The 17,230-nt window shown below is 43.7% G+C and overlaps 1 protein-coding gene across 8 annotated transcripts in view; it reads right to left on the reverse strand.

Annotated features, from left to right (window-relative positions):
• LOC132831131 (beta-1,4-mannosyl-glycoprotein 4-beta-N-acetylglucosaminyltransferase-like) overlaps positions 1 to 17,230 on the reverse strand; it is a 195,265-nt gene that overhangs the window by 12,060 nt on the left and 165,975 nt on the right. For 2 of the 8 annotated variants that reach the window (XM_060849119.1, XM_060849118.1), the window contains exon 2: positions 8,752 to 8,826. The exons of 3 other annotated variants lie outside the window; for them this stretch is intronic. The gene's annotated coding sequence lies outside the window, so the exon portion shown is untranslated. Of the gene's footprint in view, positions 1 to 1,295; positions 1,318 to 8,751; positions 8,827 to 14,817; positions 14,839 to 17,230 lie in introns of those variants that run through there. 3 more of the 8 variants (XM_060849120.1, XM_060849124.1, XM_060849125.1) reach the window with 3 other exon arrangements.

The raw sequence follows: 17,230 nt of genomic DNA on the forward strand, positions 1-17,230 counted from the left end.
TTCTACAATTACCCCTGACTAATGCATCTTACCTACACATCCCTGAACGCTATGGACAATTCCAGCATGGCCAATTCAACTAACCTGCACATCTTTGGATTATGGGACCAAGCAGGAGCACCCGACAGAAACCCACACAGACACAGGGAGAGTGTCTGTGTAGAGTTTGCATAGTCACCCGAGACTGGAATAGAACCTAGGTCCCTGGTGCTGTGAGGATGCCGTGCTAATCACTGAGCCAGTGCTGCCCTAAATATATTAATCATGGTAGTGCAGTTTACGTGGTTTATATGGACTTCAGTAAGGCCTCTGACAACATCCCACATGGAATACTAGACCAAAATGCTAACAGTCCACAGGATCCAAGGCAAGTTGGCAAACTGAACCCAAAATGGACTTCCCTTATTAGACCTCCAAAACTACATCATCTTGCACTTATCAGGATTAAATTTCATCTGCCATTACTCTGCCCAATTTACCAGCTGATCCTGAGACTGTAACCTGAGACCATTCTCCGCACTACCAGCAGCACCAACTGACATGGCATCTGCAAATGGACAAATTATACTTCGACATTCACATCTAAGCTGTTAAAATGTACACAACATCAGCAAAGGTCCCAGCAGCAATCCTTGTGGTACACTGCTGATCATAGGCTTCTAATCACAACCACCCACCAACCTTCATTAGCCAGGAAGTAGAATTTAGGAGTAAATTAATAAATAACATTGCCTAGGCCCCAGATGGAATAGTGTGTGCAGTTCTGATCACCATACTATTGGAAGGACATGATCACACTGGATAGGGGGCAGAGGAGATTCACCAGGATGTTGCTGGTGCAGCATTGAAATGCAGAAGTGTCCTGTAAGTGGATCAGAGATGTTCCACTCGCTGAAAGCATAGAAGATCATTCTCCAGAGATATGTGCCGTAACAGATCTGGGCAGGCCAACTGAAAATATTTACAAATTGAGAGATGCTCCCGATATCCAAGATAGACCTCACTGGATTTTTTTTAAATATAAATAGGATACTGCCACAAATCCCTCCTGAGGCCATGTCACTCAGATCCCTATTAGATTTCACCGGGTCTCCACAGCTCTCTACCAAAACCCACAGAGAGGAGGGAGAAAAAAGAAACTTCTCACTGTATTTTCAATCTCTGCCTGATATACCTTATCCCTGAGGAATTAAAAAACAAAGAACCGGAGAGAGATCAAACAGAATGCTTGAGAATCCCAGTAGGTTTAAGTATCCATGGAGATAGGAACAAATTAACAGTGAATCTGAAATTACCTTTGTTTTTAAAAAGCCGTGTCCCTTTATCCAAGTCTCTCGAACAAGAGGAGTATCTGTCTTGCATCTACCCTGTCAAAGTTCAATCAGGGTTTTAGCAAAACCATAAAAGGATCACCTTTCATTTTCAATGATGAAAGGTTGAACAGGCTCAACCTTTAAGGAAGTGGATGACAATTTTAGACAGTGGATTTGGATTAGCACTGGCTTGGAGGGCCGAAGGGCCTGTTCCTGGGCTGTAAATTTTCTTTGTTCTTTTGTCACATAATAAGCCCATTATCTCAGGAGAGATAACAGCAACACCTAACAAAAGCCTGCAGCAAAACCCAGATTGAGTAACAGCTAAACCCTAACAGAAACCCCACCAAAAATTAACGAGGCTGAAGAAAGTGACAACAGTACCAAGCAGTGAACTCATTAGTCTGTTGTGTTTGCCCACATGAAAGTTGCACTAAGAGTTCCAGCTTCCTTTTAAAAGGACAGAACTTTCTACTCTACCTAAATTTCAGAAGAGAGTTTTTTTTTAAACAAAAGATATGATATGGGAGCTCAATCCCGTGTAGCACTATGACAGAAATCTTCGATTACCCCCAGCAGTCTGGATGACCACATCTGCAGGAAATGTCAGCTGGCACTGCAATGTGTCTGCTAGGCAGAGTTACAAAGAGAGCATGCTTTGCAGTGAAAGGGACTGCAGTCAGGGAGAAAATGGGTGGAAGGTAAGCAGGCTGGTAATTGGGAAAGCCCAAGGGAGCATCTCATTTAGGAACAGAGACTGGAAGGTTTGAATTTAAGTAGTGGCTGAATAAGCTGGGTTTTTTCCCTGGTGTGTATGAGGCGGAAGTCTATAAAATCATGCAGGGCATAGATAGGGTGAATAGCCAAACCTTTTCCCAAAGGTATAGGAGCCCAAAACTAGAGGTTTTAGGTGAGAGGAGAAAGATTTAAAAGGGACCTAAGGGACAATCTTTTCATAAAACAGGCAGTGAATGTACAGAATGAGCTGTCAGAGGAAGTGATAGAGGAGAGTACAATTATAACATTTAAAAAACATTTGGACAAGTACACAGACAGAAACGTTTAGAGAAACATGGGCCAAACATAGGCAAACAGGACTAGTTCAGTTTAGGAAACCTGGTTGGAATGGACAAGTTGTGCTTTTCCAGCACCATATTCTCAACTCCGTACACCTCCATGACTCTGAAAACATCTTTTGAAAACAGGAGAGCTACAGTTTCTCTAGAGAATGCAGATAGCCCCACTTCCTCATCTTTGAAGGGGTGGGGGAACGCAGAGACACAGACAGAGACATTGAGAATAGAAATGAAAAGTTATACAGGAATAGTAAATACAGCAGTAAGCAGGGAAAGGACAGACATTTCTCTGATTACAGACATGACCCTGGATTGATATATTGGACCCTGAGGCCAGGGTGAACGATGGCACTCTACAGCTGTAGGGCATACCCAATGTCAAACAAGCAAACAGTCAGGAGGTGTAGAACAAAACTTTAGGGAGTGAGGTTGCAGATTGAAAAGCTGGGTAAAAAGGTTGCAATCTCTGGACAGAGAATGTGGAGTAGGCCAATAGAGCAGATGAACGTGTAACTGAAAATTTGGAGTGGAATAGGAGCCAAGGCTGGAGCACTGGTTCCGTTTCTGTTCAGGTCTCACTGTCTCAAGTCCAAAGGATTGCAATGGAACCAGAAAGGGTGCATAGCACGCAAGAGCTGGTGACGGTATCAGGTAATTAATATGTTGGGAAATGGGATACAAACAGAGGTATGATGACTAATACAATAGTTGGCAATGCACAGATAAATGTAGATGAAAACAAAACTCAGTTGGGCCAGCAGTGTACATTATCAAGTTCAAGCATATGGGAGCTTGGCAAAGTTGGATGGAATTTATTTTAATGCAACAAATACTGAGAGTATTGTAAAAGGGAGACACAGAGACAGATTTTAATAAGACAAGACAGGATCCGACCAAAGTGAACTGCGAGGAGGTACCTGCGGGGAAAAAAAAATCTGAGTGGACATCTTTCAAAATAGGATCAGAGTGCAGAGCAGGTTTTCAGGTTCCTGCAAAGGTTAAGGTTGAGATCAAAAATTCCAGAACATTCAATATTGAGGAATGTACAAGATTAGATAAAGGAAAATTTAAAAAAGAGAAACTTAAAAGTAGATACCAAGGCCTTCAAAACCCAGAAGCCCTTGAGGTATACTGAAATTCCATGGGGTTGCTTTACAACTTGGGAAAGCAAACAGAGATCATGAGAAAACATTAGCAGGTACAACAGAGCAAAATTCAAAGGGCAGCTTGTTAGGAAGGAGCAAGAGGATAAGCTGAGAAAAAATGGGGCCCATGTAAGACAGCACAGCCCATCGGGTCCTTTGGCTAACCATATCCATGCTGACCACAATGCCAATCTCAACTAATCCCCCCTGCTTGTTCATGAGTCTGTCTAAACACCTCTTAAACGTTGCTCTCATATCTGCTTCTAGCAACTCTCCTGGCAATGCATTCTAGGCCACCTATCAACCTGTCAATCTCCATTAAACTTGCCACTCACACAAACCTGCGTCCCCTTAAATGCGTGACATTTTCACCCTGGGAAAAAGAAAAGGCTCCATATATCCACCCGATCCATGTCTCTCAGTTTTATATACTTCCATCACAAAATTGTACCTCAGCCCTCCAACTCTCTTGGATAAACTTGGTTTGTTTTTGCAAACACTCCACTCCAATCAGGCCACATCCTGCAACTTCTCCAAAGCCTCCATATTCTTCCACAGTATGGTGACCAGCACGGAACACAATACTCCAAATCCGGCCTAACTAAAATCTTAGTAAGCATGACATTGTCAGAGGAGATCACATCTGACAGGTTTGATTAAATTTTGAGACATGGTGACTAGATTGGTGTATGGGTAGAGTGCAGTGGTTGTAATTTTTTTTATGATTAGATTTGATTACTCACAACGTGGAAACAGGTCCTTTGGCCCAACCGACTCGCCAAAACGCAACCCACCCAGACCCATTCCCCTACATTTACCCCTTCATCTAACACTACGGGCAACTTAGCATGGCCAATTCACCTAACTTGCACGTTTTTGGACTGTGGGAGGAAACCAGAGCACCCGGAGGAAACCCACGCAGACGGGGAGAACATGCAGACTCCGCACAGAGCTGGAGTTGAACCTGGGTCTCTGGCGCTGTGAGGCAGCAGGGCTAACCAATGTGCCACTGCGCGTCCCAATCTACCTGGACTGCTGACAAGGTCTTGCATAGGATATTGCTCAAGAGGGTCCAACATTGGCTTAGTGGCTGATAGAGTGTGACGGTTGAAGGTTATTTTTGAGCCGAATGGCCTCTTTCTGCACCTTAACAATTCTGATTTTATGACATAATTAGCCAGTCACAGTAAGGAACATGGACTATGTAGTGAAATAGTTATAAACTTCATCCCTACCTGGTATTCACCCCTGCCAAGGCATTGGCTCACCCCATCCTTAGGGTCCTTGCTCTCTTACATTTCCAGGGTGCTCACCTGTCACTGCCTCATGGATTCTGCCACTTCCCTGCTCCACCTCCCAACCAAACACCTCAAATGTTTGATTAAACATTTAAACACCTCAGTGCCCATTAGGCCCAGTCGATCACAGATGAAAGGAAAGTTCCCCATCTTGGGTTAATTGGGGAAATTTCTTTCCAATTGCCATCTTCCACAGTAGTCTCCCCTCAAAATAACCAAGCAGGTGAGCACCAAAGCCGATGGAAAGAGGTCACTAAGCCATCTCACTTGTGCCATCTTCATCCTGACAGAGCTTTTAATTCAATCCTTACCAGACAGACATTGCCCAATTCTTTCCTTCTCCAAGTATTTATCCACTTTTGAGCTGTTTTGTACCTGCTTCCCTCCCTCCAAGATCATGACATCACACTGCATCACAATGTTCCTTCACTTCATCACATTCAGCCTGAGCCCTCATTATCAGCCACAGGGAAACCGTTCCTGCACTATGGAGCTTTTCAGGTATCTCCACCATGTTTATAACATTAATTATCTGGACCATTCTAATAAATCTTTACATCTGCATGGTAGGGAATTTAAAAAAATCTATTCAAATCCTGATCATTCTTCCTGGGCAGCAGAAATTAAAATAAGACAAACCAGCGAGATCCTTGGGTGGGCTGGGGGCATCGATGAGCAGGGAGATTTCAAGTGAAAAGAAGCTGGGGAATGGTCTCCCGATATTTAAGGCCCTAAATAAAACCATACTTTTCTGCCCACCTACAGACCTGAGGAAGGAGGAAGGGAGGGGCTCCAAAAGCCTGCAGTTTCAAACAAGCCTGTTGGACCATAACCCAAGCGTCGTGTGGTTTATGATTTTGTCCATCCTAGTCCAACACCGGCACCACATCATGCCCAGACTAAAATTCCAAAGATGTGTCACATTCAATATTTCAGGACTTAAATTTAAGAATTGTAGAAAAAATTGATTTTAAATTTTTCTAAAACTAGTAGGAATGTTTCTTTCAAAAGAAAAGTCACAATGGAAATTTTTGATATAACGAGACTTTTGATAATCACATGACTGATAAAAACTGCTTGCTTAGCTATAGACCCGTGCTGGGGCTATTTGAGACTAGTTGGAGTGTGTTTTGATATCTAGGGATTTGTTAAGAGTCAAGGGGCCAGCCATGAAAGGCTGCCCAGTTGATCTCTCCTGTTTCCAAAAACGTAAGGCCTAGAATGGGGTGGTAGAGTGGCTCACTGGTTAACACTGTTGCTTCACGGCACCAGGGACCCGGGTTCAGTACTGTTTTCAGGTAACTGTGTGAAGGTTGCACAGTCTCCCAGTGTCTGTGTGGGTTTCCTCTGGATGTTCCAGTTTCCTTCCATAATCCAAAGATGCGTGGGCTAGGTGGACTGGCCATGCTAAATTGCCCATCATGTCCAGGGATATATGGGTTAGGTAGATTAGCAATGAGAAATGTAAGATTACAGGAGGAGTGTGGGTGAGATGCTCTTCAGAGGGCCAGTGTGGACTCAGTGGACTAAATGGCCTGCTTCCATACTGTAGGGATTCTCTAATTCTTGTTCAAGCTGAAACTTCTGTTCTTCTGAAAGATCTGACCTTTTATTATATTCCCTGAGCAGGGTGTGCCTGCAAAGCTGCCAGAGACTATTATGTGATTAGTGACTTGACCACTAATCACATAATAGTGGCACGTTTGGGTTAGTGTCAGAGGTAGAGCTTGGACCGGATTATTTCTGCATCTGACAGTTGCGCATGGGCTGAGGAGTAGAGGTGCAGTATCTCCTAATATTGAAGGTTGTTAATTACCCTGGTTGTCATCACTAGACTGACTGAGTTCACACCTATTTGTCAGGTTTGATGTTACCCTTCAAGAATCCCTGAATTTGCAGTCACCACATGTCCATCCCGACCTGATTTCTTGATCAACACAATTGCAGGACATTAGTGTCAGACTTTAGAACAATCCCCATTTTAACTTTTGCCTTCTAGAATAACCTGTTGGCTTTTTGAAAAAAATAAACACTTTAGCCAATCTTTGCAGATAAATCAGAGTAGAGGTGCTCATTTACATGTATGGTTTGTGGATATTTAGAGGGATAAGCACTTATGCTATATTACTAACTGTATGTAAACTGAATATTGCTTATTCATTGAACAAGTTTACTTTGATGATAAACCTACAATTGTGTTGATCAAGAAATCAGGTCGGGATGGACATGTGGTGACTGCAAATTCAGGGATTCTTTAAGGGTAACATCAAACCTGACAATAGGTGTGAACTCAGTCAGTCTAGTGATGACAACCAGGGTAATTAACAACCTTCAATATTAGGAGATACTGCACCTCTACTCCCCAGCCCATGCGCAACTGTCAGATGCAGAAATAATCCGGTTCAAGCTCTACCTCTGACACTAACCCAAAAGTGCCACCCAGCCCTGTGTGACTCCAGTCCCACTGAAGTTGCCAACCCTACAGGACTGGCCAGGGTTTCTAAGTATTGAAGGTCACCTCCATCGTACTGCTGAGTAACTCAAGGGAAACAAAACATCACAGGTATATTAACATCAAAAGAAATACAAACACAAAATTCACGGCTGGCAAACTTTAGAGCCACTCCTTCCTAGCAGGAGGAAGCTGCAGCCACCCATATGCATGGCTGACTCAGCTGTGAGCAGGATGACAGGTTTCCAAGGTCAATGCCTCTTTCAGGCAACGACTGTATCCCCACCTCTACCTAGGATTCTGAATAGCATTCTGTTAAAGACTCACCAGTTTGAAAGAGTTTCAGAATCTTTGGCTCATTTTATTTTCAAACAGCAATAAATATCTACCTTTGACAAAATTAACTTTCCAAAGTGAGGGAACAGATTAAAAAAATCACAGACAGAAGGTAACCAGTAGTTACGCTGTAAAAGGGTGACCAAAGTTCAAAAAAAACTCTAACAAGGACAGTATCCCAATTTAAGTAATATTTATGGGTTTAAATATTTAAACACATTCTACCTACTTAGTGAGATCCCTGAAGCAAGACAGGCTAAAACACTATGCAGGAGCAAATTACCATAGATGTTGGAACCTGAACTGAAAACAAATGCTGGAGATCACAGCAGGTTAGACAGCATTCATGGAAGGAAAGCAAGCTAATGTTTCACAACTAGATGGCTCAAATAGACTCTTGGTAGTAGCCATCTTATAACCCAAACTATTCTCTCAATCTGTGCTGAAGTGCCCATTACAACCTCAATGTTTCTCTTATTGCTTACAATATTTGTTACTTTCCTCCCTTTCCCATAATGCACTGTAGATAACTCTTGTGTTAGTTTCTACCTGGGCAGCTTCTTCTCGCTGTTCAACACTACACCACTCTTCCCATAGCTCCAGCTGGTGTCTCATGAACATCATGAGGACTGCAGAAGCTGGAGATCAGAGTCGAGTATGTGGTGCTGGAAAAACACAGCCAGTCAGGCAGCATCTGAGGAGCAGGAGAATCAATGTTTCGAGCATAAGCTTTTCAGCACCACACACTACTCTCGTGAGCACCCTTCCCAAATTCCTTGTTAGCCAACGGCCTGTGCCAAATGCTGCCAAGTTACTGTATATACTTGACAGAACTAAACATGGGACAGAATGCTAAAATCAAGTCATTTCAAGTCTGAGCAGCCTTTTGGCGAATGTTGATTAATACCAAACTAGCTCTAAAAATTTACCTTGATCATGTGGAGTCTCACTCCCTCAGGCTTCAATTGCAAATAAACAAATTAGGAGATGGAGTGGGATACTCAGTCCAACAAGCCTCTCCACCACCACCAACGCGTACACACAAACAAAATCACAGCTGACCTGATAACTCCACATTTCTATCTACTCCCAAAAACCTTTCACCCTCTTGCTGATCAAAAGTCTACCTACCTCTGCCATAAAAAGATTCAAAGACACTCTTTTCCTCAAGACGGCAGAAGCATTGCTCCAAAGACTCATGACCATCTGAGGAAACAAAAATGGTTTAATCTGTTTTAAACGGACAATGCTGTGCTTTTAAAATAGTGACCCCTCATTGTAGATACTCCCATAAAAGGAAACATTTTCTCCACATCTACCTCACTCAGACCCCTCCAGGTCGTGTAGGTTTCAATTACTATACATACTCGAGTAATCGTCAATTTTTTTGACTACTTTTTAAAAGGTTAAATTTATGGGGTCAACCTCGACATGGATATGACTTTTGAGGGGCTGAAATTCATGCCTGTCAAAATTCATACTTTACCAATTAGCAGAAAGCCAGTTGATCTTGAAAGAAAAAAAATTTTGAATATGGTAATTCTGAAGACCAGGAGTGGAGTGAAGCAGGATGACCAGCACACACTGATTCATAAATGTTGATCTGTTATCTGTGAAGAACTAAGACCGACTTTTACACAAGATAATTGGAAAATTCCAGATCTTTTGGCCAAAATAGGGGTAGGTGAACACAGGTAGAGGTACAATCTGGTTGGTCAATGGGAGGAATGGATCCAGTTGGCAGCTGGGGGGTGGGAGTGCTGTATCCTGCACCCAGGTTGACCTGGAGCAGTTCATCAACTTCACCACAACTTCCATCCAACCCTCACAATTCACTTGGCCCATCTAGGACAACTCCCTCCCCTTTCTTGACCTCTCCATTTCCGTCTCCGGCAACAGTCTCCAGACGGAAGTTTTGCTCACAGACTCCCATAACCACTTGGACTATACCTCCTCCCACCCAGTATCCTGCAAGAACTCCATCCCATTCTCCCAATCTTTCCACGCGGACGAGGAGACATTCCACTCCCAAGCATCCCAGATGTCCACCTAATTTGAATGATGTTCTTCCCCACCCAGTCATCCAGACAGCCCTCCACTGCACCACCTCCATTCCCCACTCCACTACTCTAAATTCCCCTTCTCTAAACACAAAGAAAGAGCCCCCCTTGTCCTCACTTACCACCCCACCAGTATCCGCATACAATGCGACACCCTCAAACACACTGCCAACTCCAACTAGACCTACCCCAATAACATCTTCCCCTCCCCAACCCTCTCTGCCTTCCCCAAGAAAGTTCCCTCTGACAGGCCTTGGTTTGCATCACTCTCCCCACCAACTTCCCTCCACCCTCCCAAACCCCAGGTACCTTCCCCTGCAACCAGAAATGATGCAAAACCTGCCGGAACGCCAATCCCCTCACCTCCGTCCTGGGCCCCAAACAGTCCTTCCAGGTGAGACAGATGCCTCTCCTACAACCCAGTTTACTGCATCCCGATGTGGTCTTCGCCACACTGGGGAGACCAACGTAAACTTAGGGAACAGTTCACTGAGCATCTCAGCCAGGCCTGACCTGCAGGAGCTGACCTGACCTCCCAGTCACCATCCATTTCAATTCCCCAACCACTCCCTTTCCGACATGACCATCCCTGGCCTCCTCCATTGCCACAACCAATCAGACTGCAAATTGGAGTAACAAAGGTGCGAGATCTTCAGATCAGGAGACCCACTCAAATAAGAAATCCAAGTATGACCTCTGCAGAGCTATTAAGACAGCCAAGGACCAATACCAATCCAAACTAGAGATCCAGACAGACACCCGCCGACTGTGGCAAGGACTGAATGACATCACAGGTTCTAAAAAGAGACAGTGCAAGATAGCAGACAATGATACATCCCTCCCAGATCATCTCAATGCCTTCTATACTCACTTTGAGCAGAATTTCAGCAGAGAAGTAACACCTATTCCGACAAGTTCTGACGAACCTATCCCAACAGTCACTGCATCAGAGGTCAGATCAGTTTTCCTTTGTGTGAATCCAAGGAAAGTGATGGGACCAGACAGAGTTACCAGGCCATGCACTCAGAGCATGCACAGATCAACCGACAGAGGTCTTCTCAGACATCTTCAACCTCTCCCTGCAGCAGGCCACTGTCCCTGCCTGTTTGAAGAGGGCCAACATCATCCCTGTGTCTAAGGCGGCTCATGAAGCAGGTCTCAATGATTACCGCCCAGTGGCCCTAACGTCGGTGCTCATGAAGGGCTTTGAAAGGCTGTTCATGGCATTAACCAGCTCCAGTCTCCCACTACTCTTAATCTACTCCAATCTGCCTACCAGACAAACAAATCTATGTCAGATACCATAGCACTTTGCCCTTCACTCCTCCCTGGAACATCTTGACATCAAGAACAGCTATGTAAGAATCTTATTCATTGACTACAGTTCAGCTTTCGACACTATTATCCCCTAGAGACCGATCACTAAACTTAGTGATCTCGGACTAAGCCCTACCCTCTGCAACTGGATCCTCCGTTTCCTGACCCACAGGCCACAATCAGTGAAGACTGGGGACAATATTTCATCCTCACTAACACTCAACATTGGAGCCCTCCAGGGGTGTGTATTCAGCCCCCTATTTGTTCATTGTTTACCCATGATTGTGTCGCCCAAAATCCTACTTACAAGTTCACCGATAATACCACCATAGTCAGTTGAATCTCAGATGGCGACGAAACAGATTGGAGATGGGAGATGGAAAACCTGGAAAAATGGAGCACTGAGAACAACCGAGCTCTCAGTGCTGGCAAAACCAAGGAACTCATTATTGACTTTTGGCGGGATGTTATTCATGTCCCCCTACACATTAAAGCACAGAGGTGGAATGAGTGGAGAATGTCAGGCTCCTGGGAGTGGTCACCCACAAGCTTTCTTGGACTCAAGTGGATGCACTGGTTACAAAAGGCCTAACAACATCCCTCCTTCCTCAGGCAGCTGAGGAAATTTGCCATGACAGCAAATCCCCTTGCCAACTTTTATAGGTGTGCCATCGAGAGCATTCTGTCTGGACGTATCACTACCTGGTATGGCAACTCTACCATTCAAGCTGTTACAGAGTGTGGTGAACTCGGCCCAGACAATCACAAAGGCCAACCTCCCATCCATAGAATCCATCTACCAGGCCCGCTGTCAAGGAAAGGCCACCAGCATTCTCAAAGATCCATCCCACCCTGGCAATGCTTTTCTACAACCTCTACCATCGGGGAGAAGGTACAGAAGCCTAAACACACGCACCAGCCGGTTATGAAAGTTTCTACCCTACTGTTGTTAGAATATTGAACGGACTCACAAACTCTTAACATTCGCCTGTACTTGTGTTTTTGTTTTTGCTGCTGTTTACCTATTATTTACTTATCAATGCTACTTAATCTGTGATTTGTCTGTATTGCTCACAAGACAAAGCTTTTCACTGCACCTCGGTACACATGAATTCAATTCAATACCTCATCTTCCGCCTGGGCGACCTGCAGCCTGGAGGACTCAACATTGAGTTCTCCAAATTCAAAAAATCTCCCTTTTCCAGCCCTCCCCTCCCCTCCCTTCCATTCCAGCTATCAGCTGGGTTAATTTCTCCCATTGACCAACCAGATCATACCCTCTATCTCCATTCCTGATGAAGGGCTTATGCTCGAAACGTCGAATTCCCTATTCCTGAGATGCTGCCTAACCTGCTGTGCTTTAACCAGCAACACATTTTCAGTTGTGATCTCCAGCATCTGCAGACCTCATTTTTTACTGTGTTCACTAAACCCTACCTCAACTCCTCCTCCTTCCCCCACACCTACATCTGAAGGAGGGTTACACCCGAAACGTCAACATCTCCACCTCCTGATGCTGTTTGGCTTGCTGTGTTCTTCCAGCCTCCTGCCTGTCTACCTTGCAAAGTATTTACAGACAGTCCCAGGGTTGCGAATGGATTGTGTTCTGGAGTACTTGCAAGTCCATTTGTATGCAAATCAGAACAACACAGGACAATAAAACAGAATCTATTTGTAATTACAGGAAACATTCATTTTCCAGATCTTTAAAATTACATGCCTGTTTGAGACTGCATACATAGGTCAAACAGTCATAAGCTGGAGACCGCTGACACATTCTTCCTTTATTAAAAAGGCGACCATACTGTACACAGTACTCCAGAGTGTGGTCTCACTTGAATAGCAAGAAGCTTCTAAGGTAGTATTCAATTCTTCTTGTCAAAAGAAAAGCAATTAACTTACCTAATTACTTCTTACATATGCAGCTACAATTCGTGCACAAATTTCTCAGCAGCTCAAGGGCACTGCAATTGCTCTTTATTTAGATGATACACCTCAAGATAAAAATCACACAATACCAAGTTTTGTCCAACAGGTTTAATTGGAAGCACCGGCTTTTGGAGATTCCAATTAAACCTGTTCAACTGTAACCTGGTGTGGCGTGATTTTTAACTTTGTACATCCCAGTCCAACACCGGCATCTCCAAATCAACACTTCAAGATAAATCTTTTTAAACAGTTTTAGCTTTTTTATTAAAAAAAAGTCATCTTACCCCGATTTTTCTTTAAATTTCTTTGTTTTGGTACCCAGTCTAGTCAGTAGCCTCTCTAGTGTTTGCGTTTTTAAGTTCCTGACCCCTTCAGCTGCTGTAGTGAGGGACAGGGTAATCAGCAGGCTGTTTTCTTTGCTGATGTCTAAATGGGAGCTCATGAGACCCAAGTCCAGAAACAATTGCGGTCTCCTGGGACAGCTTCCTCCTGACTGTACGCCACTGTGCTGGCACCTGTCGAGTGGTACCCAAGCAGTCATTCCTATACATTCATACCCTCCAGACAGGACGTACAGATGGCACAAAATCCTAGAACTCTGTCCCAAACAATACAAGAGGTCTGCCAGGAACTACTGAAGTTCAAGGCACAGCTCACCATCTCCTTCGCCAGGGTTTATAGGGATGGGCAACAAATGTTGGCTTAGTCAGTGGCATCATCATCCCACAAACACAAAGTTTAGTATAACTTTTGCCTAACAGTATTGGTCAAAAGTCTGTTCACCATAGAACGATCATTAATGAAGTCTCTTACATTTTGAGAGGATGATCTGTATTTCTGCCATATGGTAAATATGCCATATTTATCTTTTAAATTGTAAACAAAAACTGCCTGGCCACTTACATATATTCTTAGGTCATTGTGTCTCATCAGTAGAAACACATACTGCCCCATAATGACCCACACGTGCCCACTATTGCAGTTACAAACTAACCAGGACCCTGTTATTTGTTGCGGAAATTCTGTCTCTCTACTTATTACCTTAGAATGTGGGGTTTTTTTGTACCCAACTGATGCATTGCAATGATCTGTCTACATGGACTTGAAGCTCCACAATCCAACCTTTCCACTAGTTAATTAACACACAGACCAAAAGGATGACATCACATTTCTAAACAGGGATTTTTCATTTATCACAGTTTCGGCGTGTAATGAAGTCAGCAAATTCTTGACATTTTCTGCTCTCATTCTCACTGCTTATTGTATCACCAACCATCGTTATTGTTAATACAAAGGCCAAAATAAAGGTCTGACAAATTCCAGAGTGAATATAGCCAAGCGCCAGCACAGACTGTTCTCGGGCATCCGTCATCACATCATTCCAGTGCAAACAAACAGAAACCTGTGATTCCTGCAATATTCTAAAGTTTCACCAATCCCCAATAAGGAACTGAAGAAACCCAGACCAGCAGAAACTATCAAAAGTGAATCAGTGCAGATTATTGGTGAGATGACAGTCATTACAACAGCCCTTCAAAGGCCTCAACTCCAATGAGCTGACATTCCTGCATGTCCATGCGCCTCTCTCACACGCACACCTCTCAGATGCTTCAGGCTCTATTCCAATTGCGGGTGATTCTCAACCAATCAATAAACAGGGTGTACCTACACGCACACGACATGGGTGCTAGAAGAGAATAGGTAAAAGAAAAAAGTCAACAGGGTGTAGATCAATAAACAGACAGCAGGTGAATATACATAGCATTCAGCTCTAAACAGATTCACCACAGTATCCGCTTTACTGAGCTAAATCTAGAAAATTCCATAATTCTGACACTAACAACTTGCAATAAGATTGCTCTGTAAGCTATAGATGGAGACCAATACTTACTCAACAGCCGCTGCAGCTGCAGCTTCAGTGACAATACCAAGCAGACTGTCTATGGGTGGCACCTGGAAAGCTTCACTCAATGCCTGTATTCAGATAGACACACCTACTGAAAATACACAACACTGCAATTACATCTGCACTTAAAACCTTGTTTGGTGTTACTCTGGCTAAAATATTTGCAAGCAAAGAGTCCCAGCTCCAAGACACAGATTGTTCACAGCAGTTGAGTGCCTGCCTCATCGTTTCCTATTTTTCTAAGCAACCTGTTCAGAGGTATGATTTGGAGATGCCGGTGTTGGACTGGGGTGTACAAAGTTAAAAACCACACAACACCAGGTTATAGTCCAACAGGTTTAATTGGAAGCACACTTCCAATCACCTGATGAAGGAGCAACGCTCCAAAAGCTAGTGTGCTTCCAATTAAACCTGTTGAACTATAACCTGGTGTTGTGTGATTTTTTAAACTTTGTTCAGAGGTATTACTACACATTTCTGGAACAGATGAGACTCAAACTCAGGCCTCTTGATTCAGGTGAAGGAACATTACCACTGTGTCACAAGATGACAACAAAAAAGGATGGGAAGGCGAGTGTGAGGATGACAGAGTTGAGAGAGGGATACAGACAGATTACATGAAGGGGAAAAACTTGGCAGAGAGAAGACAACGTGGGAAAACAGAAGGTTGTACACTTTGGCAGGAACAATACTAGCTCTAAACATTATTTGAATGAAGACCACAAAAAGCTACAGCAAAGAAGAATTTGAGAGTCCTCATTCATGAATTAAAAAATGTTTGCATTCAAGTCAACAGGTAATGGGGAAAGCAAATTCAAAGGGAATGGAGTGTAAAAGTGGGGAACTTGCGCTATATAATTCACTGGGTCAGACCAGAGCTGAAATACAATGAACAGATTTCATCCTTAAATCCAGGAAATATCAGCATTGGAGGTAGTCCAGAGAAGGGTTCACTAGGCTAGTCCTGGGTATGGAGGGGCTGACTTATGAGGAAGGGTTGAAGGTTGGGCCTGTATTTGTTAGCAGTTTAGAAGATGAGGAGCGAGCTTATTAAAACATACAAGATTCTTCAGGGGCTTAACAGGATTGATGGAGAAATGTTTATTACTCTTGTAGAAGAGTCTAGGACCAGACAGAGGGTCTCAGAGTAAGGGTCACACATTTAAAACAGAAATGAGGACGAACTTTTTCTGTGGACAGTGAACCACTGGAAATCTTTAAGAGTTTTCAGAGAAATAGCGAGATCTTGGAGCTTGTCCATAGATCCCTGAAGGCAGAACAAGCTAGAGTAGAGTAATTGAGGCAGAAGGGACACTGTCTTGATCAGTCATGGCATAGATTATACAAGGTAGGGAGGTTACACTGGAGCTGTACAGAACTTTGGGTTTGGCCACAGCTGGAGTACGGTGTGTACTTCTGGTCACCACACTATAGGTGACTTCACTGGAGGAGTTACGGAGGAGATTCACAAGAGTGTTGCCTGGGATGGGGCATTTTAGCCCCATGAAGAGAGGCTGAGCACAGAAGGTGGAGGAGGAGCCAACAGAGGTACAAGATGATTAGGGGCATGGACAGCGTGGATAGGAAGCAGCTGGTCCCCTTAGTCGAAGGGTCAATTACAAGGGGGCATAATTTTAAGATAAAAAGGCAGAAATTGAGAGGATTTAAGGAAATTCCTCCCCCCACCACTCCAAAAAAGGTGGCTGGAGTCTGGAATACACTGTCTGGGAGAGTAGAGGCAGCAGAAAACTTCCAACTTTTACAAAACTACATTGACAAGCAATTGAAATGTTGTAACTTTCAAGATCACAGGCCAAGTGCTGTAAAGTGAGAAAGGTCAGTGCAGATTTGATAGGGCAATGGGCCTCTTCAGTGGTGTATGTCTGTAGAACTATGACCAAAGCGGGCTGTGTAGGCTAGGTATTTAAATATATTCCAAACTGAGATAGGTAGGTTTTTAAACATCAGTAAGGAATTCAAGGTTGTGGGGAAAAGGCAGGAAAATGAGGATTTTCGGATCATCGCAGTGGGTGTGGTGTTACATGCAGGACAGACTGGGTGAGAAAGGCAGTTTCCTTCCCCGAAGGGAATTCGTGAACCAAACAGAATTTTATAACAATGACAGATGCCATGGTAACCACCACTGATCCTAGCCTTTTATTTGAGATTTTATTAATTGAATTTCAATTCTACAGTTGCTATTGTAGGATTTGAACCAACATTACAAAAGAGAGCCTAGACCTCAGAATTTCTCATCCAGTGACATCACCACCTACAGAATTACACTAGGCCCATGTAAGTGAAGGAAATACTAGAATCATAGAATGCCTACAATGCAGAACCAGGCCATTTGGCATGACAAGTCCACACCAACCCTCGAAGAGTATCCCACTCAGAC

The sequence above is a fragment of the Hemiscyllium ocellatum genome, chromosome 33, assembly GCF_020745735.1.
Source record: "Hemiscyllium ocellatum isolate sHemOce1 chromosome 33, sHemOce1.pat.X.cur, whole genome shotgun sequence".
Classification (NCBI taxonomy): Eukaryota; Metazoa; Chordata; class Chondrichthyes; order Orectolobiformes; family Hemiscylliidae; genus Hemiscyllium; species Hemiscyllium ocellatum.